Consider the following 26724-nt stretch of genomic DNA (forward strand, 5'->3'; position numbering starts at 1 on the left):
AAATGGCCACACGATGGCAGCATTGTATAAAGAATAGTGAGAGCTGCGTTCTGCCCGTCTTCATGACGACCAGGTTTACAGCACAGGAAGCCCCGCGACCCGACACCTCCCCATGTGAGTTTAATTATTTATTCTTAAAACCAATACTATTTTAATCCACAGCAGGGACTGATAAAACAGCCTTTGTACAGCAGTTGCCCTGCGGTGTGCAGGTCAGGGAGCTGTGTGGGTGCTGGAGTGCGCTGCAGAGCAGATTTCCACTCGATCACACAAGGGAATATAAAGGATGCCGTGTTCAGAGCTGACTCTGCGATTTAGTGCGAGGAGAGATTGAAACCACTGAAGCTGCTTTAAAAAAAAAAAAGTAAAGAAAATGTACGTGGTCTTTAACTCGCTGTTTTTTACAAACAAAAATTCAAAAATGAAAGCGTGCGTGCCGCTTATTTCCCTGCAAGCCCTTGTCTTTAACCACGGGAGCACACAGACTCTTACGGGGGTTTGAAACCGCACATCACTTTGCGCGGATCCTTACTCATGTCTGTCCCACAGGAGTTCCCTGGCTGTAGTTTATGTGGCTGTTCTTTGATCTCATGCAGTGTTATAGGAGTGTGCAGAGCTGCTAGTCTGTGATGGTTGAAAAGTGCCTCCTATTTTCTGTTCTGAATGCCCCTTTATCTAATCTCCATTTGTGACCCCTGGTTTCATTTTTCAGGTCCAAGAAGTCCCCTGGGTCGACATTGTCTATACCAGGGGTGGGCAATCCTGGTCCTGGAGGGCCGGTGTCCCTCCTGGCTTTTGTTCCAACTGTGCTCTAAATTACTTAATTAGACCAATAATTGGTAATAATTGTTCCAATTAAGTAATTTAGAGCACAGTTGGAACAAAAGCCAGGAGGGACACCGGCCCTCCAGGACCAGGATTGCCCACCCCTGGTCTATACCTTTTAGGATTTTGAATGTTTGAATCAGATCACCGCGTAGTCGTCTTTGTTCAAGACTGAACAGATTCAATTCTTTGAGCCTCTCTGCATACGACATGCCTTTTAAACCCGGGATAATTCTGGGTGCTCTTCTTTGCACTCTTTCTAGAGCAGCAATATCCTTTTTGTAACGAGGTGACCAGAACTGAACACAGTATTCTAGGTGAGGTCTTACTAATGCATTGTAAAGTTTTAACATTACTTCCCTTGATTTAAATTCAACACTTCTCACAATATATCCGAGCATCTTGTTGGCCTTTTTTTTATAGCTTCCCCACATTGTCTAGATGAAGACATTTCTGAGCCAACATAAACTCCTAGGTCTTTTTCATAGATTCCTTCTTCAATTTCAGTATCTCCCATATGATTTTTTGTACTTAATCATATCCTGATGTAACTATCACTATCTGCTGTATTATTGAATTGTGGTTTGTCATACTTGAACAAAAATTATTGTATTTCTTGCTCTTATTGTATTACTTGTATTGTAACACTTGAATGTATTTGTATTTGCTTGCGATTGTAAGTCGCCCTGGATAAGGGCGTCTGCTAAGAAATAAATAATAATAATATGATATTTATAGTGCACATTGAGATCAGTATTAGGTCCTCTGCTATTCCTAATCTACATTAATGATTTAGATTCTGGTATAGTAAGCAAACTTGTTAAATTTGTAGACGACACAAAAATAGGAAGAGTGGCAAACACTGTTGAAGCAGCATTCAGAACTGGGCAGACACATGGCAAATGACATTTAATAGAGGAAAGTGGAAGGTGCTGCACGCAGGCAATACATTTCTCCCCCCTTCCTTTCTATATTGGTTAATTGTTGGGCTCTAGTTTTTTCATTTAACATCACTGAGTCCCTTGACCCTGTGGATTGCAACCACAATGTAGAAACATATAGAGAATGGATGGGAATGGTTAATAAACATCACTGCTGTTTCTCTTAAAGCGTGTTTATTTATTTCTAATACTGTATCAGCCTCCACACAAAGCCGAGCGCAGTGCGGTATACTGTAATGATGCTGCAGTCAGTCTGCCCGGACTGCACCTGAACCATCTTAAAAACACGAAGCCTCCAATAAGCTCATTTGTAAAAGTTAGTAAAGAATGGCGCTATATAATCTAAGGAAGCTGAATGTGAACTCCTAGCTGGAGCAACGAGAGAGGGAGAGGGGGGGCCGGGCAGAGAAGGAGGCGGAGACGCTGCTAGGCAACCGGCTCCTGAACATTCCACTCCGCTGAGCAGAGACCGTTAGGATTTAAAAATGCCAAAGTTCCGAGCGCCGTTAGTATGGGCTGCCAGAAATGAGGAGAAAATAAATACAGCTTTTTATAAATGTGTGCATTCAGATATCATTTAGAAATCTAGTTACAAGATTTAACAGTTAGCTAAATATTTAAATAAATCTGAAATCTCTTAGCTAGATTTAACATTTAGTTAAATATTTAACTGGCCGCTAAATCTGAATATTTAACAATTAGCATAATATAATTGTACCTGTGTGTGTGTGTCTCAGTGTGTGTGTGTGTGTCTCAGTGTGTTTGTGTCTCAGTGTGTGTGTGTGTCTCAGTGTGTGTGTGTGTCTCACTGTGTGAGTGTTTCAGTGTGTGTGTGTCTTTGTCTCAGTGTGTGTGTGTTTCAGTGTTTTTGTCTCGGTGTGTTTGTCTCTGTGTGTGTCTGTGTGTGACTGACACACGCGCACACGGATCACAGAGAAGTTTGGTGCCAAACCAATTATTTTTATTTAAGAACAATAATAAACAAAAAGCTAATTGAACAAAATATCAAACAATTTGAGGAAAGAAAAAGTGGAAACCAAAAATAACTATTTATAGTCACCTAATCGCAGGTACTGACTCCAATAACTGAGTCCAACCACAGAGCTGCAAAACTGCCCTCTGATCTGCACAAAAAGACAATCCTGACTGAACAAAACTAACAGCCTTTATACCCTTCCAGACCTCCCCCTCCCCCAGAATAAACCATTCTGCAGGTGGGTATATAGAAACAAACCAGCAAACAGTTATCAAGAATAAATAAAGTATTCAAAAAGAAACAAATCAATGAATATATTGTGACAAAGCACAACTCACTCGGGTTCGTGCCCCTTTAAAAATACGACCCAGAACAATGAAATGGAGTTTTAAGCGCTGGTGCGCTATTTTTAATAAACACAAAAAATCAAACAAAATACACACCTAACTCCTCTTGGAGCACTAACTCAACTCTCAGGAACACCCTGACTAACGCGGGACAGCTACGCTGTTTTCCCGTCCTTCCCAAAACCACAAACTTCAACACACAGGTTTGACACCGCACTTACTTTTTTTCTCTCTGGCTACTCAGAGACAGAGCACCTCTTCTGCCTCCTTCTACTCAGCAGCCTAGAGCAGACTGACTGTTCTCCTTATAAACCCTGCACCTGGCTCTAATTTACAATCATAGCCAGGTGCAGGTGATAATTAACAATAAAACAATTAACAGAAAACAATTAACCCAGACAAATGTGCATTCCGCACATGTTTTTACTGCAGAGAGGTTTTAACCCCCTCCCTGCTGTCTCACAATATATATATCTCTGGAAAAAATTAAGAGACCACTGCAAAATTATCAGTTTCTCTGGTTTTACTATTTATACGTATGTGTTTGGGTAAAATGAACATTTTTGTTTTATTCTATAAACTACTGACAACATTTCTCCCAAATTCCAAATAAAAATATTGTCATTTAGAGCATTTATTTGCAGAAAATGACAACTGGTCAAAATAACAAAAAAGATGCAGTGTTGTCAGACCTCGAATAATGCAAAGAAAATAAGTTCATATTCATTTTTAAACAACACAATACTAATGTTTTAACTTAGGAAGAGTTCAGAAATCAATATTTGGTGGAATAACCCTGATTTTCAAGCACAGCTTTCATGCGTCTTGGCATGCTCTCCACCAGTCTTTCACATTGATGTTGGGTGACTTTATGCCACTCCTGGCGCAAAAATTCAAGCAGCTCGGCTTTGTTTGATGGCTTGTGACCATCCATCTTCCTCTTGATCACATTCCAGAGGTTTTCAATGGGGTTCAGGTCTGGAGATTGGGTTGGCCATGACAGGGTCTTGATCTGGTGGTCCTCCATCCACACCTTGATTGACCTGGCTGTGTGGCATGGAGCATTGTCCTGCTGGAAAAACCAATCCTCAGAGTTGGGGAACATTGTCAGAGCAGAAGGAAGCAAGTTTTCTTCCAGGACAACCTTGTACTTGGCTTGATTCATGCCAAAGCTGCCCAATTCCAGCCTTGTTGAAGCACCCCCAGATCATCACCGATCCTCCACCACATTTCACAGTGGGTGCAAGACACTGTGGCTTGTAGGCCTCTCCAGGTCTCCGTCTAACCATTAGACGACCAGGTGTTGGGCAAAGCTGAAAATTGGACTCATCTGGGGGTGCTTCAGCAAAGCTGGAATCGGGCAGATTTGTCTTTGTGAATGACGCATGAATCAAGCCAAGTACAAGGTTGTCCTGGAAGAAAACTTGCTTCCTTCTGCTCTGACAATGTTCCCCAACTCTGAGGATTGTTTTTTCCAGCAGGACAATGCTCCATGCCACACAGCCAGGTCAATCAAGGTGTGGATGGAGGACCACCAGATCAAGACCCTGTCATGGCCAACCCAATCTCCAGACCTGAACCCCATTGAAAGCCTCTGGAATGTGATCAAGAGGAAGATGGATGGTCACAAGCCATCAAACAAAGCCGAGCTGCTTGAATTTTTGCGCCAGGAGTGGCATAAAGTCACCCAACATCAATGTGAAAGACTGGTGGAGAGCATGCCAAGACGCATGAAAGCTGTGCTTGAAAATCAGGGTTATTCCACCAAATATTGATTTCTGAACTCTTCCTAAGTTTAAAACATTAGTATTGTGTTGTTTAAAAATGAATATGAACTTATTTTCTTTGCATTATTCGAGGTCTGACAACACTGCATCTTTTTTGTTATTTTGACCAGTTGTCATTTTCTGCAAATAAATGCTCTAAATGACAATATTTTTATTTGGAATTTGGGAGAAATGTTGTCAGTAGTTTATAGAATAAAACAAAAATGTTCATTTTACCCAAACACATACCTATAAATAGTAAAACCAGAGAAACTGATAATTTTGCAGTGGTCTCTTAATTTTTTCCAGAGCTGTATATATATATATATACATATATATATATATATATATATATATATATATATATATATATATATATATATATATATATATATATATACACACACACATGTATACATGTATTAAAGTGTTAACGTTGTTATCTGTTAAGACACTGGACTGCCCAGTGTGTCTGTCAGCTGGGGATACAAAGTAGCCTGTAGCTACTCAATCCAATATTTAACCATTAATAAACCGAACGAGTACTAATCATACTCCGATTCGTAAAAAAAACTTTAAATACATGAGTCTGTCAATTTCTTGGGTGCTATATTAGTCATCTGGATATATTGCAGGTCAAGAGTGTAATAAAAATACCCCACAAGGAGTAGTAACATCTCTGTCCTCCTAACGTCGTCCCTGAGATAAGAGTGTATGCTGAGCAAAATAAAGAGTGCGTAAAGAAAACGGAACCCTCAGATTTAGTGACAAATTATACATTTTAAATACTCGTGCTCATTACCCACATTATATCCCGTAAACCAACTACAATACACCAACATTTACATACTACATGCAACATATAACACACAAATGCACACAGGTGCGGGGCACATTGCCACAATACCACACTAGTTCAACTCTCTAAATCAATTTCTTGTTACAATTCAAAGGTGCTGGTGCCATTTAACATATGTTTAAGTCTTTAAATACTCTTATGGTCGGTTCCCAGGTCTGCTAGATTCCCTGGCTAAATGACCATATTAAAGAAGAGGGGAGAGTAGAGAGGGCCGTGGAAGAGACAGTACAGAGGGGAGAGGGGAAGTAGAGAGGGCAGGGAGGAAGAGAGTGACAGTAGAGGCCATGGTTGTGAGAGGGAGAGGAGAGAGGGGAGAGGAGAGCAGAAGAGAAGGAGAGTGATCTTGAGATGGAGAGAGGTGGAGGAGAAAGAAGGGAAGAAACAGGGCAGGAGTAGTATAGGGGTGTAGAGAAATAGAGGAGGGGCTCAGATTAAGAGGGTGGAAGAGAGGGGATTTTTTATCATCAGCCCAGAAGAGTGCAGACAGAGCATCAGTGAAAGTGAAGAAGAGATTGTCTGAGCTGTTTGAATAGTTTCCTGGTTCAGACAGCAATGTGTGTTTAATCTGCAGCACTGACAGGGTCAGGGGACTTCCAGCACAAGGTCTGTTTCACTGTAAGTATAAAAGAGTGGATAGAGTTTCTCATTGGGACTGAACTCCATGTCAGTGAAAGTGTAGATGTGAGACCTGGTCTCCACATTGTAAAAGGAGAGCCGCCCTTCTTCATAATCCAGATACACCCCCAACTTCTGGGGCTTCAGGCTCATGGGGAGGGGGGTCCGGGGGTCAGTGAAAGCACTGAACTCATCTCTATCTCCACTCCCCCACCACACAGCCCAGTAACCCTGCTGGGGGGTTGTGCTGAACTCCCCCTTCCTCGGGGCAGACTCTCTGCTGACTCCTAATCTCCACCATTTATTCCCCTCCACCTGCACCTGCCAGTAGCATCTCCCCGAGGTGAAGCCCTCCCTGCCAAGCACACAGGACCAGTAATCAAATCTCTCTGGTTTATGAGGGAGATCCTGCCATGTCTCTCCCCGTCTCACTCATTTCCCATCCGCAGACAGGGTGAGCTCGGGCTGTGCTGTATCAGGGTCCAGAGTCACATCAACTGTGGAGCAGAGAGGGAGAGAGGAGTGAGAGTCAGGGCTGTGCTGTATCAGGGTCCAGAGTCACATCAACTGTGGAGCAGAGAGGGAGAGAGGAGTGAGAGTCAGGGCTGTGCTGTATCAGGGTCCAGAGTCACAGAAATAGGAAAGAAGAAGAAGAAGAAGAAGTGCTAGAGAGCAACATGATCTGGACAGAATAGCTGCTATTGGGGAAGAGGAGAGGAGTTGAGGGGGAGAGGAGGGATAGAGATGGGGAGGGGTAGGCTATGAGAGAGGGATAAAGATGGGGAGGTTATGAGGGGGAGAGGGATAGAGATGGTGAAGGGGAGGCTATAAGAGAGAGATGGAGATGTGGAGGGGAAGGCTATGAGAGAGGGAAAGAGATGGGGTGGTGGAAGGCTCTGAGGGAGAGAGGGAGAAATATGTGGAGAGGGAGGCTATTAGAGGGATAGAGATGGGGAGGTGGAAGGCAATGAGGTAGAGAGAGGGATAGAGATGTGGAAGGGGAGACTATGAAAGGGAGAGGGATAGCTGTGGGGAGGAAAGGGGTATAAAGGGAAAGGCTGAGAGGAAAGGAGATGGATAAGAAAAAAGGGGAGGAGAATGTGAAAGAAAGAGATGGAGAGGGCAAAGAAGAGGAGGGAAGAAAAAAAGAGTAAATGAGGAAGCAATGACGGAGATGAGAGGGAGAGGTGAAATAGAGGGAAAAGAGGAATAGAGTGAGAGGGTGAGAAGATAGACAGGAATACAGGGTGATACTCTTAATAATTAGTGTTAAAGTATACCTGAGGAAAATTGAGGACTGGAGGTGGGGGAGGCATGGGAGAATATTTAAAGAAAGAGGTAAGGGAGACGAGAGGGATAAAGAGAAGAATAGAGGAGAGCTAATGTGGAGAGAGCGAGACAATAGTGGGAGAAGGGAGCGGGGGAAGGAGGAGAGAGGGAGTGTAACATGGCGGGTTCTGTGCTGGCTATCTGATGTATGCATGAGCCTGTAGGGGAGGGGTCAGGAGCTCTGTAGGATCCTCCTGTCAATCATGGCGATGACACAGAGGCTGGATGAGGGTGTGTTCTCTCCCTCTCTCTGAGTGGTCGGGAGCCAGGCCTTGTAGGGGTGCCTGACCTATAAAAACTGTGCTTTGTTATTCCTCAGTGTCCCCCCCCCCCCCCCATCTAGGAACAATAACAATGACAGTCCTGGTCTTGAGGATCTGGAGAAACCACGAAGGGACAGGCCAACGAGGAGAAGAAAATAAATAAAATAATCTGTATTCACGTACCTGAATCAGGACGTGTGTAGATTAGCGGGGAAACCCTGGGCAACCCCATATAGTATAGTAAGGGAATAGCAAAGCGCAGGCTGAAGACCCGAGCCATGCGGGTAGCGACGCTGGGGGAACGCTGCAAGAGCAGCACCTTTTATTTTGTAGTTATGTTACAGTGTTTCATTTTCTTTTTTACTTTCACCCTTTTGTTTGTACTATTATTTTGAGCACCTGCGTGTGCACCGCTAGTGAACGGCCAACCTTTTACCATTGCTGGTACTGGGTTGTGCTCTGGAGTCAGTGCTACAGTGCCACCTCATGGCATAAATAAATCTGTGCCAAGTGGCCTTTTCAACTACAGTTCTGTCTTGTGTCTAGTGAATTCCCACACCCTCCCACAGGGAGTATTTACCTGTCGCCTGAGAGAGGAAGGAAGAGAGAAAGATGGGACAGTGGAGAACGGGAGGCAGAAGAAAGAAGAGTATAGGAGAGAGAGAGGGGAAAACAGAACAGAGGAGAGGCAGGGAGGGCCAGACAGGCTCCAGATTCTATAACAAAGTTCATTATAATCAGAGAGTGAGGGAAAAAGAGGGAGGTGCAGGGGAACATGGATGAAAAGGAGATAGAGAAGGGATGAAGAGTGAGGGGAAGAGATGGAGAGATATAGAGGTGATAAAGAGAGAAGAGATGGGGGGTGGCACATGTACAGACACACAGGCTTCAGATTTGAATACTCTCTCTCTATATGTGAAGTGCAGCTCAGAGACACCTCTAGTATAGACCTGTCTCTATATGTGAAGTGCAGCTCAGAGGCACCTCTGGTATAGACCTGTCTCTATATGTGAAGTGCAGATTTGAGACACCTCTAGTATAGACCTGTCTCTATATGTGAATTGCAGCTCAGAGACACCTCTAGTATAGACCTGTCTCTATATGTGAAGTGCAGCTCAGAGACACCTCTAGTATAGACCTGTCTCTACATGTGAAGTGCAGCTCAGAGGCACCTCTAGTATAGACCTGTCTCTATATGTGAAGTGCAGATTTGAGACACCTCTAGTATAGACCTGTCTCTATATGTGAAGTGCAGATTTGAGGCACCTCTAGTATAGACCTGTCTCTATATGTGAAGTGCAGCTCAGAGACACCTCTAGTATAGACCTGTCTCTATATGTGAAGTGCAGATTTGAGGCACCTCTAGTATAGACCTGTCTCTATATGTGAAGTGCAGCTCAGAGACACTTCTAGTATAGACCTGTCTCTATATGTGAAGTGCCGATTTGAGACACCTCTAGTATAGACCTGTCTCTATATGTGAAGTGCAGATTTGAGACACCTCTAGTATAGACCTGTCTCTATATGTGAAGTGCAGCTCAGAGACACCTCTAGTATAGACCTGTCTCTATATGTGAAGTGCAGATTTGAGACACCTCTAGTATAGACCTGTCTCTATATGTGAAGTGCAGCTCAGAGGCACCTCTGGTATAGACCTGTCTCTATATGTGAAGTGCAGATTTGAGACACCTCTAGTATAGACCTGTCTCTATATGTGAAGTGCAGCTCAGAGACACCTCTAGTATAGACCTGTCTCTACATGTGAAGTGCAGCTCAGAGGCACCTCTAGTATAGACCTGTCTCTATATGTGAAGTGCAGATTTGAGACACCTCTAGTATAGACCTGTCTCTATATGTGAAGTGCAGATTTGAGGCACCTCTAGTATAGACCTGTCTCTATATGTGAAGTGCAGCTCAGAGACACCTCTAGTATAGACCTGTCTCTATATGTGAAGTGCAGATTTGAGGCACCTCTAGTATAGACCTGTCTCTATATGTGAAGTGCAGCTCAGAGACACTTCTAGTATAGACCTGTCTCTATATGTGAAGTGCAGATTTGAGACACCTCTAGTATAGATCTGTCTCTATATGTGAAGTGCAGATTTGAGACACCTCTAGTATAGACCTGTATCTATATGTGAAGTGCAGCTCAGAGACACCTCTAGTATAGACCTGTTTCTATATGTGAAGTGCAGATTTGAGACACCTCTAGTATAGACCTGTCTCTATATGTGAAGTGCAGCTCAGAGGCACCTCTAGTATAGACCTGTCTCTATATGTGAAGTGCATCTCAGACACCTCTATTATAGACAGGCAGCCCCACTGAGGAGAAGGACAGATTGTAGTTTAATTTGAACTATTATTTCCCTGTAGAAACAGGAGGGATTGATTCTCAAACTATTACTAATGAACTACACTAGGATCTTTATCCCTTTGCGGTCCTATGTCGGACCTGGTCTGACATTGCAATTATTCCTATCCGGTCCAATGTCGGACCCTGTCCGACATCATCAAAAAAACGCAAAAAACGGGCTTCTAGTCGTTTTTTCTCCGGAAAAAGCCGAGAAAACCATTCAATGGCCGAGTAGGAGCGACAGGAGCCGAGACAAGCCGAAAAAAAAAGAAAAAGGGCGTATCTCATGAATAGTCATACCTGCCCCTGGCATCAGATAGGGGCGGTCATAAGGAAACAAGCTGGCTGTTACTGAATCAGCGCACAGAGAATATCACAGACATTTGCAGAGCTTTTTTGAGATGTTATAGTAATAAAATAATGACTTGGGTCGCATTATTGAGGAGTTTGGTGATAAAACGAGTGATCAGCAGATGATTGATCTGTATGTACGACTATTATTATTATTATTATTATTATTATTATTATTATTATTATTTATTTCTTAGCATATGTGAAAGAGATAGTGAACAAAAGGGTGGGGCGGGGCTGGAGATGCCTAGTGAGTGCTTTGTTGATAAACCCGTTTGACTATGGAAAAAAAATACTTTTAAACAGCGCGTCTAAAATTAACTGCGCGTGTAAAAATAAATTGGACCTGACGCGCCTGACACGCACTTAATAAATGGACTGCAAAGGGTTAAAGTATTGCACATTTAAATTAATGAAAGATAGAGGGAGCAGATAGATAGGAGAGATTTAAGTAGAGGGGGAGGAGGAATGGAGAGGGGAAGAGGAATGGAGAGAAAGAGAGTTTGAGAAGAGAGGGAAAAGGAACAGGAGAGGGAGGGACAGACAGGCTCCAGATTCTTACTAATTTGTGTTAAAGAATTCCTTACCAAGTTTCATCACAATTGGACAAGCAGATCTCTTACAGTGTAACACACAGGACCTGTATTGTATACTGTGCATGTCTCCTGGGATATGCATCCTCACTGACAATACAATCAGAGGGGAGGGGCACGGGGAGAGTGGACCTGTAGTGTATACTGTGCATGTCACCTGGGATATGCATCCCCACTGACAATACAATCAGAGGGGAGGGGCAGGGGGAGAGCGGACCTGTAGTGTATACTGTGCATGTCACCTGGGATATGCATCCTCACTGACAATACAATCAGAGGAGAGGGGCAGGAGGAGAGTGGACCTGTAGTGTATACTGTGCATGTCACCTGGGATATGCATCCTCACTGACAATACAATCAGAGGGGAGGGGCAGGAGGAGAGTGGACCTGTAGTGTATACTGTGCATGTCACCTGGGATATGCATCCTCACTGACAATACAATCAGAGGAGAGGGGCAGGAGGAGAGTGGACCTGTAGTGTATACTGTGCATGTCACCTGGGATATGCATCCTCACTGACAATACAATCAGAGGAGAGGGGCAGGAGGAGAGTGGACCTGTAGTGTATACTGTGCATGTCACCTGGGATATGCATCCTCACTGACAATACAATCAGAGGAGAGGGGCAGGAGGAGAGTGGACCTGTAGTGTATACTGTGCATGTCACCTGGGATATGCATCCTCACTGACAATACAATCAGAGGAGAGGGGCAGGAGGAGAGTGGACCTGTAGTGTATACTGTGCATGTCACCTGGGATATGCATCCTCACTGACAATACAATCAGAGGGGAGGGGCAGGAGGAGAGTGGACCTGTAGTGTATACTGTGCATGTCACCTGGGATATGCATCCTCATTGACAATACAATCAGAGGAGAGGGGCAGGGGGAGAGTGGACCTGTAGTGTATACTGTGCATGTCACCTGGGATATGCATCCTCACTGACAATACAATCAGAGGAGAGGGGCAGGAGGAGAGTGGACCTGTAGTGTATACTGTGCATGTCGCCTGGGATATGCATCCTCACTGACAATACAATCAGAGGGGAGGGGCAGGAGGAGAGTGGACCTGTAGTGTATACTGTGCATGTCACCTGGGATATGCATCCTCACTGACAATACAATCAGAGGGGAGGGGCAGGGGGAGAGTGGACCTGTAGTGTATACTGTGCATGTCACCTGGGATATGCATCCTCACTGACAATACAATCAGAGGAGAGGGGCAGGAGGAGAGTGGACCTGTAGTGTATACTGTGCATGTCACCTGGGATATGCATCCTCACTGACAATACAATCAGAGGAGAGGGGCAGGGGGGAGAGTGGACCTGTAGTGTATACTGTGCATGTCACCTGGGATATGCATCCTCACTGACAATACAATCAGAGGAGAGGGGCAGGGGGAGAGTGGACCTGTAGTGTATACTGTGCATGTCGCCTGGGATATGCATCCTCACTGACAATACAATCAGAGGAGAGGGGCAGGGGGAAGGAGAGGGAAGAGGGGGAGAAGGGGAAAGAAGAGACAGGATGGGAAGAGAAGAGAGAGGGGAATGGGGAGAATGAAAGGGAGGAAGAAGGAATGGGGAGGGAGGAGTGTATCTACATACAGACAGACAGACTCCAGATTCTGATACTGATGATTTGTGTTAAAAAATGCTTGTACCAAGTTTCATCAATCAGGTAAGTAGTGTAACATAAAAAAACCAATATTATTACACATGTCAGCAGGGATAATAGGGGATGAGAAAAGAGAAGAAAACTGCAGGGGGAGAGAGAGAAGCAGAGAGAGGACAGGGGTGGAAGAGGGAGGGGAGAGAGAGGCGTATGAACATATATATATATATATATATATACATATACATTGCTTATAGAAAGTTTACACCCCCTTGAACGTTTTTCACATTTTGTTGTGTCAGTGCCTCAGTTTCATGCATTTAAATTAGGATTTTTTTCCAGTTATCTACACACAATACTCCACACTGTTAACTGGGAAAAAGTTTTTATTGAGAAAAAAATGATATATTAAAAATACAAAACTGAAAGATCATAATTGGATAAGTCTCCACCCCCCTGAGTTAATACTTGGTGGAAACACCTTTGGCAGCAATTACAGCTGTGAGTCTGTTGGGATAGGTCTCTACCAATTTTGCACACCTAGATTTGGCAATATTTTACCATTCTTCTTTACAAAACTGTTCAAACTCTGTCATGTTCCTTGGGAGTGTTGATGGACAGCAATCTTCAAGTCATGCCACAAATTTTCGATTGGATTTAGGTCGGGGCTCTGACTGGGCCACTCAAGGACATTTACTTTTTTGTTTCTTAGTCACTCCAGTGTAGCTTTGGCTGTGTGCTTTGGGTCGATGTTATGCTGAATGTTGAACTTCTGTCCCAGTTTCAGCTTTCTTGCAGAGGGCAGCAGGTTTTCCTCAAGGACTTCTCTGTACTTTGCTTATTCATTTTCCCTTCTATCCTGACAAGTGCCCCAGTCCCTGCTGATGAGAAACATCCCCATAACATTATGCTGTCACCACCATGTTTCACAGTAGGGATGGTGTTCTTTGAGTAATGCGCTGTGTTGGGTTTGTGCCAAACATAATGCTTGGCATTTAGGCCAAAAAGTTCCATTTTAGTTTCGTCAGACCACAAAACTTTTTGCCACATGGCTACAGAATCTCCCGAGTGTTTTTTTGCATACTTCAAACTGGATTCAAGGTGGGCTTTCTTGAGTCCAATTTTTAGCTTTGCCCAACACCTTGTCGTCTAATGGTTAGACGGAGACCTGGAGAGGCCTACAAGCCACAGTGTCTCGCACCCACTGTGAAATGTGGTGGAGGATCGGTGATGATCTGGGGGTGCTTCAGCAAGACTGAAATCGGGCAGATTTGTCTTTGTGAAGGACGCATGAATCAAGCCAAGTACAAGGTTGTCCTGGAAGAAAACTTGCTTCCTTCTGCTCTGACAATGTTCCCCAACTCTGAGGATTGGTTTTTCCAGCAGGACAATGCTCCATGCCACACAGCCAGGTCAATCAAGGTGTGGATGGAGGACCACCAGATCAAGACCCTGTCATGGCCAACCCAATCTCCAGACCTGAACCCCATTGAAAACCTCTGGAATGTGATCAAGAGGAAGATGGATGGTCACAAGCCATCAAACAAAGCCGAGCTGCTTGAATTTTTGCGCCAGGAGTGGCATAAAGTCACCCAACATCAATGTGAAAGACTGGTGGAGAGCATGCCAAGACGCATGAAAGCTGTGCTTGAAAATCAGGGTTATTCCACCAAATATTGATTTCTGAACTCTTCCTAAGTTAAAACATTAGTATTGTGTTGTTTAAAAATGAATATGAACTTATTTTCTTTGCATTATTCGAGGTCTGACAACACTGCATCTTTTTTGTTATTTTGACCAGTTGTCATTTTCTGCAAATAAATGCTCTAAATGACAATATTTTTATTTGGAATTTGGGAGAAATGTTGTCAGTAGTTTATAGAATAAAACAAAAATGTTCATTTTACCCAAACACATACCTATAAATAGTAAAACCAGAGAAACTGATAATTTTGCAGTGGTCTCTTAATTTTTTCCAGAGCTGTATATATACAGACGTGCTCAAATTTGTTGGTACCCCTCCACAAAAAACGAAGAATGCACAACTTTCTCTGAAATAACTTGAAACTGACAAAAGTAATTAGCATCCACCATTGTTTATTCCATATTTAATAGAAATCAGACTTTGCTTTTGATTTTTTATTCAACATAATATTGTAAATAAGAAAACAAATGAAAATGGCACGGACAAAAATGATGGGATCGCTAGCCTAATATTTTGTTGCACAACCTTTAGAGGCAATCACTGCAATCAAACGTTTTCTATAGCTCTCAATGAGACTTCTGCACCTGTTAACAGGTAGTTTGGCCCACTCTTCCTGAGCAAACTGCTCCAGCTGTCTCAGGTTTGATGGGTGCCTTCTCCAGACTGCAAGTTTCAGCTCTTTCCATAGATGTTCGATAGGATTGTGAAGAAGGATTGTGGCTTGTCAATATGCATTTTAGCAAATTCCAGTCTGGCTTTTTTATGTTTTTCTTTCAAAACTGGAGTCCTCCTGGGTCTTCTTCCATGGAGCCCACTTTCGCTCAAAAAGCGACGGATGGTGCGATCACAAACTGACGTACCTTCACCTTGGAGTTCAGCTTGTATCTCTTTGGCAGTTATCCTTGGTTCTTTTTCTACCATTCGCACTATCCTTCTGTTCAATCTGGGGTCGATTTTCCTCTTGCGGCCACGCCCAGGGAGGTTGGCTACAGTTCCATGGACCTTAAACTTCTTAATAATATTTGCAACTGTTGTCACAGGAACATCAAGCTGCTTGGAGATGGTCTTGTAGCCTTTACCTTTACCATGCTTGTCTATTATTTTCTTTCTGATCTCCTCAGACAACTCTCTCCTTTGCTTTCTCTGGTCCATGTTCAGTGTGGTGCACACAATGATACCAAACAGCAGAGTGACTACTTTTCTCCATTTAAATAGGCTGAATGACTGATTACAAGATTGGAGACATGTGTGATACTAATTAAAGAAACTAATTAGTTTGAAATATCACTATAATCCAATTATTTATTATCTTTTCTAAGGGGTACCAACAAATGTGTCCAGGCCATTTTAGAATATCTTTGTAGAATAAGCAATAATTCATCTCTTTTCACAGCTTCTTTGCTTTATTCTATGACATACCAAAGGCATGCAAGTAAACATGATAAAATAGCTTTTAATTTCATCACTTTTCAGGAGGAATGAAGCATTATTTCAATGAGCTGTAAGGGTACCAACAAATTTGAGCATGTCTGTATATATATATATATATATATATATATATATATATATATATATATATATATATATAACATATGGACCCCTGCAGTGTCTACATGTGATCTTCACTTCACAGTAAATATAGATGTGAACACAGTGAGTGAGACGGGGCTCCTCGCTGTTCTTTTACCCTCCATTGTGAAAGGAATCCATTGAAGAGACACATACCTGCTGAGCTGAGGATCCACTTCCATTCTAGAACACAGAAATAAAGAGAGCATTATTTTACAATCACTCCTCCTGTACTCTCTACAGTTCAGAAGATGTGTAGCACACACTAACCGGCAGGGCTGTGCTGGGGTGAGTCAGGCTGTGGATTTACACACACTCTACATACCTGATTTAAGGACCTCTCGCTTCACATACTCTGTGAAAGAAGAGAGCTGGATTACATTCTGAACAATAAGGTGTAAAATCATCTATTGAATAACATTGAATAACAGATCACACTCTGTATTAAACAGCTAGTCTAACTGTGACTGACAGGAGATATCCTTGAGCAGGTCCAGTAAAGAAATGGTCCATATTGTACAGCTATGGGGATGTTTACTATAATGGAAATAAAGAAAGCGTATTGTAATATGATTGACAATCCCAGGAAATGCTTGTTTTCCACATTAAAGGGGAAGTCAGTTTCTCTTGATTTAAAAGGGGAGGTCAGTCTCTCTTGATTTGCTAACCCTGTCCATGGACTGGCCAGTGGTAACCAGACCAGATTTGCACATTGAATCAGGATTAGGTCCCTGCAGTGGGGTTACCTTGCTATGAACACACTGCTATGCTATGCTCTTAACCACTGAGGTGCTGCATACAATGTTATCATGTGTAGCATAAACACACAGGTAGTGAACTCACACTAAAGTACAATCAGCATAGCAAAATAACATACCCCACCCCCAGCTTCCTCATGCTGACAAGACAAAGACAGATAGAAGGATAGAAAGTTTTCTGGTAATTCTGAAAATAAAGTTATACAAACAATTCTTACCAAGTTCCATGCGAAGGTACTCAGCAGCTAAAACAATGAATCAGACAGAACAGTGTGTGGTTATTTCAGCTCCAGTACAGATTAAAATGAATCAGACAGAACAGTGTGTGGTTATTTCAGCTCCAGTACAGATTAAAATGAATCAGACAGAACAGTGTGTGGTTATTTCAGCTCCAGTGCAGATTAAAATGAATCAGACAGAACAGTGTGTGGTTATTTCAGCTCCAGTACAGATTAAAATGAATCAGACAGCAGTGTGTTGTTATTTCAGCTCCAGTACAGATTCAAATGAATCAGACAGAACAGGGTGTGGTTATTTCAGCTCCAGTGCAGATTAAAATGAAACAGACAGAACAGTGTGTGGTTATTTCAGCTCCAGTGCAGATTAAAATGAAACAGACAGAACAGTGTGTGGTTATTTCAACTTGTGACAGGCTAGCTGCAGGGATGATGTCAGGCCAGAAAGAATCACACAGACAGACAGTACTGGGGTTGAAATTGAAAACGCAATGGCTGTGCTCAGTAGGTTTAATGAAACAAATACAAGTTTTAAACAGAAAACAGGACACGGCACTTGAGGCCAAAATAAATAGACAAACAAAACGGATTAACACTAAACAAACACTGGACAGACAGACAAACAAACATGGTGAGTCTAAACACTTATTATTATCATTATTATTATTATTATTATTTTAGTTTATTTTACCTCCTCTCCACACCCGTTCTCCACTCACCGAACACACCCAACCCCGAGTGAGTAAAACGTGCATCTATATATACTGTTGTGCCGGGATTCAATTACTAATTAATTATTCACTTGAATCCCAGCACGTGAACTAATTATGTGCAACCTCGTGCTCACATATTAAATACTTTAAATGCATGTGAAGTGATGCAATCCCCGTGCCTGAATACAATTATACATTTTAAACACTCGTGCTCATTACCCCATTATATCCCATGTACCAACTACAATACACGAACATTTACACACTACATGCAACATATAACACAGAAAGGCACACAGGGGCGGGGCACATTGCCACATATACCCCCCCTTGTGCGCAGCACACATGGCGTCAACGGCCACCTCCCCCTTAAAAGCCCAAAACTCCAGCACAAAGTACCAGGCCAAGAACAGGTACTTTAAGGGGTTCAAGGGCAGCAATGTTGCCAGTAGTCAGGCTGCTACTTGCAATGTTGTCAGCATAACTGCTGACAGCTCCAGGACTCCTTCAGCCGGGGCATTCCTGGCAGCGGAAAAGCTGCGTGGGCAGGTGGTCCCCCGACCTCCCCCTTCTTCATCAAAGCCGGCAGCTCCCTTTTGTGGGGCTCCGGACACAGTACTTCTGGCAGTGAAAGTGCTGCAGTGGGAGCAGGTCTCCTGACCTCCCCCACGATCTCCGGCAGCAAAACTACTGCCGAGTTTGGTGATCTCCGGACCTCCTCCCCCTTCTTTGTGGCGGGCAGCTCCCATTTATGGGGTTCTGGCCACAGTACATCCTGCTGCGATGCAGAGCAACAGGCAGCCCCAGGCGATGCGGAGCACCAGGCAGCCCCAGGCGATGCAAGGCAGGCATCCTTGGGTGAAGCAAGGCAGGCATCCTTGGCCGAAGCGAGGCAGGCATCCTTGGCCGTAGCGAGGCAGGCATCCTTGGGCGGTGCGAGGCAGGCATCCTTGGGCGGTGCCAAACTCAACTGCAGCTCCTCTGGTGGTGGAAGTGGGAGCGGCAAGCAATCATCCCACAGCGGTGAAGGCGGAACCAGCAGGTATTCACCCTCTGCTGGTGGAGGTAGGAGGGGTAAGCACTCCTCCCACGGCGGTTGAGGCGGAACCAGCAGGTATTCACCCTCTGCTGGTGGAGGAGGCAGAGGCAGCTCCTGCTAGTGGATGTGATGGAAGCAAAGGCAGCTCCTGCTGCTCTGCTCCTGCCGGTGAAGGTGGTGGAAGCAGGGGCAGCTCCTGCTGCTCTGTTCTTGCCGGTGGAGGTAGAGACAGCTCCTGCTGCTCTGCTCCTGCCGGTGGCGGAGGTGGTGGAGGCAGAGGCAGCTCCTGCTGCTCTTCTCCTGGTGGAGGTGGTGGAGGCAGAGGCAGCTCCTGCTGCTCTGCTCCTAGTGGCGGAAGCGGTGGAGGTGGGAGCAGCGTGTAGTCTCCTGGCGATGGAGGTGGGAGCAGCGTGTAGTCTCTTGGCAACAGAGGTGGGAGCAGCGTGTAGTCTCCCCCTGTTGAAGGGGACTGGTGCGGCTCTCCCCCTCTTGCAAGGGACTGGTGCGGCTCTCCCTCTCTTGCAGGGGACTGGTGCGGCTCTCCCTCTCTTGCAGGAGACTGGTGCGGCTCTCCCTCTCTTGCAGGAGACTGGTGCGGGTCTCCTTCTATTGCAGGGGACTGGTGCGGCTCACCCTCTCTTGCAGGGGACTGGTGCGGGTCTCCCTCACTTGCAGGGGACTGATGCGGGTCTCCCTCACTTGCGGGTGACTGATGCGGGTCTCCTTCTATTGCAGGGGACTGGTGCGGCTCACCCTCTCTTGCAGGGGACAGGTGTGAGTCTCCCTCTCTTGCAGGGGACTAGTGCAGGTCTCCCTCTCTTGCAGGGGACTGGTGCGGGTCTCCCTCTCTTGCAGGGGACGGGTGCAGTTCTGAAGGCGCAACCAGCAGGCACTTTTCCTCTGCTGGTGGAGATGGGGACAGCAGGCATTCTTCCTCTGCTGGTGGAGATGGGGACAGCAGGCATTTTTCCTCTGCTGGAGACCCTGTTACCTGGGCTGCTGTTCCTCTGGCTGGTGTTGTGGCTGCTGCCTTCTGCCGTTCTTTCCCATTTTTTTTTCCAAAACAAAAAAAATTCACTCGCAGTATCCCTGGTGTGACGCTTGGAGGCGCTGTTGTCCTGGTTCTGACACCAAGTGTGACAAGCAGGAAGTAGTGGTGATGTCAGACCCGGAAAAAACACACAGTACTGCAAAGTGAAATGTGAATTGCACTGTTGCACGTTTAATAATGAACAAAATAAAAAGATTTTAAACGAAAAACAGGACACGACACTTGAGGCCAAAATAAATAGACAGACAAAACGGATTAACACTAAAGAAACAGTGGACAGAGAGACAAACAAACATGGTGAGTCTAAACACTTATTATTATTATTATTATTATTTTAGTTTATTTTACCTCCTCTCCACACTCGTTCTCCACTCACCGAACACACCCAACCCCGAGTGAGTAAAACATGCATCTATTTATACTGTTGTGCTGGGATTCAATTACGAATTAATTATTCACTTGAATCCCAGCATGTGAATTAATTATGTGCAACCCCGTGCTCACATATTAAATACTTTAAATGCATGTGAAGTGATGCAATCCCCATGCCTGAATACAATTATACATTATAAACACTCATGCTCATTACCCACATTATATCCCGTGTACCAACTACAATACACCAACATTTACATACTACATGCGACACAGCAGTGTGGAGTAGTGGTTAGGGCTCTGGACTCTTGACCGGAGGGTTGTGGGTTCAATCCCCAGTGGGGGACACTGCTGTTGTACCCTTGAGCAAGGTACTTTACCTAGATTGCTCCAGTAATAACCCAACTGTATAAATGGGTAATTGTATGTAAAAATAATGTGATATCTGTAAAATGTGAAATAGTGTATAATGTGATATGTTGTAACAATTGTAAGTCGCCCTGGATAAGGGCGTCTGCTAAGAAATAAATAATAATAATAATAATAATATAACACACAAATGCACACAGCGGCGGGGCACATTGCCACACAGCTCCAGTGCAGATTAAATTGCAGTATAAAAAACACAACCATTTAAATGAACAGGATGTCCATGTGAAAATGAATCTGCTGTTTGTGAAGTATATGAAACATACAAACTAAAACTGTTACAATTTTCAACATCCCTCCATAAGGAATTTTTTGGACACAAAGGCTTAGGAATATTTATATTCCTAAGCCTTTGTGTCCAAAAAAAAAAAAAAAACTTTTTTAAAATTTAAATTTGAATAGATTAATTTATTTAACCAGGAGATTTAATTTATTAACCCTTTGCGGTCCATTTATTAATCGCGCGTCAGACACGTCTGGGCTAATTAATTTTCACACGCGCAGTTAATTTTAGACGTGCTGTTTAAAAGTATTTTTTTTCACAGTCAAACGGGTTTAAATGGCCCTGCATATCAACAAAGCACTCACTAGGCATCTCCAGCCCCGCCCCACCCTTTCGTTCACTATAGCTTTCACCTATGTAAGAAATAAATAATAATAATAATAATAATAGTCGTACATACCGATCGATCATCTCCGGATCACTCGTTTTATCACCAAACTCCTCAATAATGCGATCCAAGTCATTATTTTATTACTATAACATCTCAAAAAAGCTCTGCAAATGTCTGTGTTTTCTGTGTGCTGATTCAGTCAGCCAACTTGTTTACTTACGACCCGCCCCGTTATCTGATACCTGATACCATGTATGACTATTCATGAGATACGCCTTTTTTTTTTTTCGACTTCGGCTCCTGTCGCTCCCACTCGACAATTGAATGGTTTTCTCGGCTTTTTCCGGAGAAAAAACGACTAGAAACCCGTTTTTTGCGTTGCTATAATGATGTCGGACCCAGTCCGACAAAGGACCTGTGAGGAATAATTCAATGTCGGACCCAGTCCGACAATGGACCGCAAAGGGTTAATTCATTTAACCAGGTCTCATTTACAAGAGGATCCTGGAAACAATAAAATAACAATTGCAATGTATAAAAACAATTGCAATGTACCAACACACAATAACAACATGTGCGGCTCAAACTGAATCAGCAGCACAGAGATCCAAGAATACAATCAATAAGACAGCTATCAATGTGTTAATGTGGACTGCAGGAGAGGCATTGGCAAGGAGGTTCTAAGCAATTCCCAAATACAATCCTTAAAACCAGAGGAAGAGTCATTTTAACATAGAGAGACAATGCACATGGTGTTAAACTTGCAGAACATATATTTATAATGATCTGTAATCGGGTCCAGGGATGTCTTTATTTATGGGTGTGGTAGTTTAAGATACTGCTGCAGAAACCTGGAATGGGTTTTCAGCATCTCTTCATTAAGTGCTTTACTTACCCATAGGCTCAAACTGTCTCTCCATGGCTAGAAGAAAAACAGAACAGTCCATATTATTGTAAACCTGTTTGACATGTTTAAAATGCACAGCGCTATATGAAATGCCTTATGATAATGATAAAGTTCATACCATCCATTCTTCTCCATTGGATCACCAGCAGAGGAATGGCTCCAATACTGAGAGCTAAAGTCAAGAAGAAAGCCACCATCCATCCAGAGACTCCTGGGAAAAAATCACCTGGAAAACAACACAGCAGCTCAACACACTGGAACATACACACCCCTCCCAACACTGAGCCACACCCCTCATAGTGAGCATTCCACACACCCCTCCCAACACTGAACCACACCCCTCATAGTGAGCATTCCACACACCCCTCCCACCACTGACCACACCCCTCATAGTGAGCATTCCACACACCCCTCCAAACACTGAACCACACCCCTCATAGTGAGCATTCCACACACCCCTCCCAACACTGAGCCACACCCCTCATAGTGAGCATTCCACACACCCCTCCCAACACTGACCACACCCCCTCATAGTGAGCATTCCACACACCCCTCCCAACACTGAGCAACACCCCCTCATATTGAGCATTCCACACACCCCTCCCAACACTGGGCCACACCCCTCCCAACACTGGGCCACACCCCTCATAGTGAGCATTCCACACACCCCTCCCAACACTGAGCCACACCCCTTCATAGACAGCATTCCACACACCCCTCCCAAAACTGAGCCACAAAACTAAGCAGCGAGAACAGAGTTCTTTAGACGGGCTGGCCTGACAGTTCTTTCCCAGGGTCAGGAAGTCGGCCAGTCTGGATGAAGGCGAGACTCTGTTGCAATAACGCATTGACCCAGAAGGGAAACGACGTGGCAGCCGCAGATTGGAGAGGTGGTTGCACTCGTTTACCAAGGGGTCATGTGTGACAGCATAAAAGGGGACAGAGAATTGCAATCTGTTCCTTCACTTATAGTTTGTGTAAGTAAACTGAGAAGGACTGTGAGAGACCCCGTTCCTAGTCAGAAAAGTACCGCAAGTGTTTTGTTTGTTTTGTCTTGTAATTGTCTTGTCTTGCACATTACCAGACAACTAGCACAGTTCCGGAGCTGTCGCCGAGGGCCAGCGCTAAGCCGGAACATAACTTCACCAATAGTCACTAAATAAACTGTATCACCCACCATGAGCACTACTGCACACACCCAGGACTGGTGTGTATGTATTATTGTGGATCAGATATTGTGTTTATTAGTTGAGACTACAATCCAGTTATTGTTTACCTCATGCAGTACACATTGTTGTTTATTGATGGGGGAGTTATTGTTTTGGTCACCAGACCTGGAATAAAAATAAACCCCCCTTTTCCAAACTGGGTTACAAGGCTCTGTCTGTTTAATTACCACACTGCATCACTTCTGCACCTGTTCTCATTCAGCCACTTTACCACACTGGTCCACTAGTTCATGTGTTTGATTGAGATATTGACTGGTCCTCTAGTTCATGTGTTTGATTGAGATATTGACTGGTCCACTAGTTCATGTGTTTGATACAGATGTTGATGCCCCATCATGGTGACTGTAATCTATGGTCAGTGTCAGTCAGGCTCAATCCACAAACATGTGATACTCACTGGATATGTGGAGTTTGGATTCCCAGTCTGGTTTTGGTGTTTTACTTCTAACCAGACATGAGAACACGTTGGACTGCTGTTTGATTTTGATGTAGCTGCTGACACTACGGAGCCCCTGACTGACTCTCAGCAGTGTTGTGTTGGACAGTGATGTCACATCGTTTCCATCCCTGTCTCTCCAGATCACTTCAGGTTCAGGGCTCCATCCTTCTGATCTGCACACCAGCCGGGTCTGCTCTCCTTGTGTAGAGACCATAGAGATTGAGGGGTGGGTCCCCAGAGCTGTCAGGGAATAGAGACAGTGAGACACACACAGATAGACACTCCAGCCAGGTCTGCTCCAGGATATGGAGGTGTTATTTCAGATGAAAACACATTGCAATTAAGCACTGACCTCTGACTATCAGTTCAGTCTTTCCTTGTCCATACCAGACTCCATCAGTGGCAGAGCAGTAATAGACCCCGCTATCAGTGTGACGGAGGTTTCTCAGGTACAGAGAGAGAATGCCTTCCTCCACCCTCAATATCGAGAGAGCAGTGCGGCCCCGATAGTCACTGTCCTGAACATCTGTGCGATCCCTTCGATCTTCATATAAATGAACTGGAACCCTGATGTTCTCTCTGAACCACCTCACTTCCAGATCCACAGCACTGAGACTGGGGGTGATGTGACAGGGCAGAATGACATCTTCACCAGGAGAGGCGATGAGGGGCTGATCAGAGCCAACAACAGAGCTGCCATCTGAAAAACAAAACACTGGCAATTAGAAACAAACAAGCATTTGCTCAAACAGTACCCTAGTAGAAGAAGAAGAAGTGCACAGCTATGAGATATGAGCAATAAGCTGTGACCCTGGGACTTCTACACTAAACATCCAGCTATGAGATATGAACTATAAGCTGTGACCCTGGGACTTCTACACTAAACATCCAGCTATGAGATATGAGCTATAAGCTGTGACCCTGGGACTTCTACACTAAACATCCAGCTATGAGATATGAGCAATAAGCTGTGACCCTGGGACTTCTACACTAAACATCCAGCTATGAGATATGAGCTATAAGCTGTGACCCTGGGACTTCTACACTAAACATCCAGCTATGAGATATGAGCTATAAGCTGTGATCCTGGGAGCTCTACACTAAACATCCAGCTATGAGATATGACCTATAAGCTGTGACCCTGGGAGCTCTACACTAAACATCCAGCTATGAGATATGAGCTATAAGCTGTGACCCTGGGACTTCTACACTAAACATCCAGCTATGAGATATGAGCTATAAGCTGTGACCCTGGGACTTCTACACTAAACACCCAGCTATGAGATATGAGCTGTAAGCTGTGACCCTGGGACTTCTACACTAAACATCCAGCTATGAGATATGAGCTATAAGCTGTGACCCTGGGAGCTCTACACTAAACATCCAGCTATGAACACTGGTGCACCTACTGGTCCAGAACTCAACCAAAGAACCAGTGCAATAAGATGTGACTGAGCAGGCAAATTGAACTACAATTCCCCTTCCTATAAAAACAGGACATCTCTGAACTTGTGATCTTGCATCTCAGTGAATCTGTCCTGTTGAAAGATCTTCAAGGTAGCATCAGTTTCATTTCTACAGTCCCTCTCACCTCTCTGTGTAGAAACAGCTTGTAGCAAACTCAAGGCAACGAGACAGGTCCTCCCAAGAAATCTCATCTTCATTTCCCTGGAAAACAACGCAAGTGTTTGAGTGACAGTGACTGCTTTATGGTATCCTCAGTAAGGAAAGAGAAAGGGGGATTGGTGCTACACTGGGATAGATGTTATGGTATCCTCAGTAAGGAAAGAGAAAGGGGGGTGGTGCTACACTGGGATAGATGTTATGGTATCCTCAGTAAGGAAAGAGAAAGGGGGATTGGTGCTACACTGGGATAGATGTTATGGTATCCTCAGTAAGGAAAGAGAAAGGGGGGTGGTGCTACACTGGGATAGATGTTATGGTATCCTCAGTAAGGAAAGAGAAAGGGGGGTTGATGCTACACTGGGATAGATGTTATGGTATCCTCAGTAAGGAAAGAGAAAGGGGGGTTGGTGCTACACTGGGATAGATGTTATGGTATCCTCAGTAAGGAAAGAGAAAGGGGGGTGGTGCTACACTGGGATAGATGTTATGGTATCCTCAGTAAGGAAAGAGAAAGGGGGGTTGGTGTTACACTGGGATAGATGTTATGGTATCCTCAGTAAGGAAAGAGAAAGGGGGGTTGGTGCTACACTGGGATAGATGTTATGGTATCCTCAGTAAGGAAAGAGAAAGGGGGATTGGTGCTACACTGGGATAGATGTTATGGTATCCTCAGTAAGGAAAGAGAAAGGGGGGTTGGTGCTACACTGGGATAGATGTTATGGTATCCTCAGTAAGGAAAGAGAAAGGGGGGTTGGTGCTACACTGGGATAGATGTTATGGTATCCTCAGTAAGGAAAGAGAAAGGGGGGTTGGTGCTACACTGGGATAGATGTTATGGTATCCTCAGTAAGGAAAGAGAAAGGGGGGTTGGTGCTACACTGGGATAGATGTTTGTTGGTAAACTGCAGATCTTGTTTGATGATTCATCTGTTACTGTTTGTGCTGCTAACCTTCACCAAGTGGTTTACTAAAATACCATTTTGATATGTGGTCTATATGATTGCTATTATATTATATGAGAACTACCTCGCCAATTAATTGTGAATATTTATATAATATTATAATATTTAATTGAGCCTTTAGCAGCTATTACAAAACTACTGATCTGGGTATTTTAGGGTGTATTCACACTGGGTTCATTTCAAACGTCCTCAGTTCAGTTTGTTTGCTTTTAAACAATGTATCACCGTGCTAGCTGTTCACA

The 26724-nt window shown here is 44.1% G+C and overlaps 1 protein-coding gene and 1 pseudogene across 3 annotated transcripts in view; one reads left to right on the forward strand and one right to left on the reverse strand.

The window, feature by feature from the left end:
- LOC117407809 (uncharacterized) overlaps nt 1-26724 on the forward strand; it is a 504618-nt gene that overhangs the window by 392792 nt on the left and 85102 nt on the right. The window lies entirely within an intron of this gene.
- On the reverse strand, nt 5310-25559 carry LOC131722035 (butyrophilin subfamily 1 member A1-like; annotated as a pseudogene).

This window comes from Acipenser ruthenus, chromosome 50 (genome assembly GCF_902713425.1).
Source record: "Acipenser ruthenus chromosome 50, fAciRut3.2 maternal haplotype, whole genome shotgun sequence".
In the NCBI taxonomy this organism is placed as follows: domain Eukaryota; kingdom Metazoa; phylum Chordata; class Actinopteri; order Acipenseriformes; family Acipenseridae; genus Acipenser; species Acipenser ruthenus.